The following is a 2,900-nucleotide window of genomic DNA, read 5'->3' as shown; positions in this document are numbered from 1 at the left end:
ATACAAGATCCTGTATTCCCAGTGCCTTGAATACGAGCATAGAAGATCCTGAATTCCCAATGTCTTGAACAAATTAAAACAAAATATCCATGATTTGTAAAATGATTTTTTTACGTGCATACAAGATCCTGAATTTCCAATTTTTTTTAATGATTTCCCCATTGACATTTCTGACGTGCATCCAAGTCTTGTATTGCCAATTCCTAGAATGCCTGCACTCGTTATGCAACAAGGTTAAGCCCTTAACGCAAACCAATGATTTTTTTTTTCCTTTTGCAGGAAAACAGACAATTTCCTGCAAGTCAAATTGCTGACACCAACACATACCACAATAGGAGAGGCTCCCACCAGCTCATTAAAAACCACGACAGCTCGATCATTTTCTTTTCAATTTCATCACTTTAAAGCCTTTTTAAGGCTTAAAATGGAACTACGCAGTTTTAAGGCTTAAAATGGAACTACGAACTTTTAAGGCTTAAAATGAAACTACGCCTTTTTAAGGCTTAAAATGAAACTACGCCTTTTTAATGCTTAAAATGAAACTACACCTTTTTAAGGCTTAAAATGGAACTACGCCTTTTTAAGGCTTAAAATGGAACTACACCTTTATAAGGCTTAAAATGGAACTACGCCTTTATAAGGCTTAAAATGGAACTAGGCCTTTTTAAAGCTTAAAATGAAACTACGACTTTTTAAGGCTTAAAATGGAACTACATCTTTATAAGGCTTAAAATGGAACTACGCCTTTTTAAGGCTTAAAATGGAACTAAACCTTATAAGGCTTAAAATGGAACTAAACCTTATAAGGGTTAAAATGGAACTACGCACTTTTAAGGCTTCAAATGAAACTACGCCTTTTTAAGGCTTAAAATGGAACTACGCACTTTTAGGGAAGTGACGCACTTTTAAGGAAGGGGCCCTGCTGTTTGTAGTAAATAAATGGCACCAATTAATGTTCATCTGTATAATAAAAATAAAAAGTTTTAACGCAATCAGTTTAATTCACTTTTTTATTGAATGTTATCGAATAACACTTCTCTTGAAGAATTATACGTATAAAGATTATTCAATCTTGTCTTTAGATCAGCGCATGCGTGAGTACGTCCATATCTATGTAACATGAACGTATTACATTGCATTTCTGTAAACGTTCTTATAAAGAGTGCTCCATTTCAAAACCTTTCCACACCTTGGTATTTTCATCTAGAAGAAATACAAGTGAATAATTAGTTGATATAAACAGGCGTAGGAAGATGGGAAGCCACTGATTCGTGTGTGTGTGTGTGTGTGTGTGTGTGTGTGTGTGTGTGTGGTGTTGTGTGCGCGCAATTAAATTCTGAATCAAGGTGAATTCATTGTCCAGAAAATTTCCATAATATCAGTCGCTTCATATAATAATGCGTGTGTATGTGTGTGTGTGTGTGTGTGCGCGCGCAATTCTGAATCAAGGAGAATCCATTATCCAGAAATTTTCCATAGTATCAGTTGCTTCATATAATAATTCTTTCCTACTATACGTTCAACTCCTACTCCTTTTGTCATTTGTTTTTTATTCTACCATACATCATCTACAACATTTACTCCTATCATCAACCTTCACCGTTTGATTTCCCATGATACACACCCCATCCAAGACCCAGTACGGCAGCTGGCACAATATGGAAATTTGAACGACGCTTTAGATCCAAAAACAAACTACGAAGACAACTTTGACAAAGGATTTGAATCTAAACTTGTTCAAAAATGATTTGCGCGCCAACTTTGAATAGGGTAACCGTCAGGTTCCAAATCTAAACTTCATAACTTAAGATTTCAATGGAGTGCTCTTGAACACAGTTCAGTAAGTTATGTTGCAGAGATTCGTGTTTATATATATATATATATATATATATATATATATATATATATATATATATAGTATATATAATATATAGATATATATATATATATATATATATATATATATATATATATGTATGTATATGTATGTATGTATATGTATATATATATATATATATATAGTATATATATATATATATATATGTATGTATGTGTATACATATATTAATCATATGTATATAGCCTTCTATTTATATATGTATAATATATATGGTGCAGTATATAATATATATATAGTATATATTATATACATTTATATTTAAATATAATAATTATAAATATATTCACCCTTAGAAAAATATATAAGTATGTACAATTTATTCACCTCGTGGGGTAAAACCCTAATCTCCTACTGGTGAGATGAATTTGTTATTCGGAAGGTGTGATATTTCTCAATGCATTAGTTAACTTTTTCTGATATTTTCCAACGATAGAGAGAGAGAGAGAGAGAGAGAGAGAGAGAGAGAGAGAGAGAGAGAGAGAGAGAGAGAGAGAGAGAGAGAGAGAATACTATTCAGAAAGCAATTTGAATTTCGTTTTTCAAAATGAAAACAAACACTGCGTCCATTTTTCACGAGTGAGAGAGTAAACACTTGGTCCATCCTTATGATGAATTTTAGTCGACAAGTGATTACTAATTCATAACTTATTCTCCTTGAAGCAGACGACGTCTCATTCTGTTTGATTTCCAGAAGTACGAGCTGGAGAGCTCTTCATACGAAACGGAAACGAATACGGTACTCTGCAAACACTGCATATTGATGGCAAAGTTGATTTTTTCTAATGGAAATAACCTTCGAATTATTCAGTGTTAGTTCACAGAAGAGTAGGTTTCGAAAGCATTTAAGTACTTTATTCTCGTCGAGACGGAGTCGAAATTCAGTTATCATATTCTTCATTTGGATCACTAGCAATATTCCCATCTGGGGATCATTTTCTATTACAATCTCGGTTTTTTTCTTCTTCTTCTTCTTACTCACTCTCTGTCAATATCTTTGCAT

The sequence above is a fragment of the Macrobrachium nipponense genome, chromosome 9 (assembly GCF_015104395.2).
Source record: "Macrobrachium nipponense isolate FS-2020 chromosome 9, ASM1510439v2, whole genome shotgun sequence".
NCBI classification, from domain to species: Eukaryota; Metazoa; Arthropoda; class Malacostraca; order Decapoda; family Palaemonidae; genus Macrobrachium; species Macrobrachium nipponense.
This window is presented reverse-complemented; position numbering follows the sequence as displayed.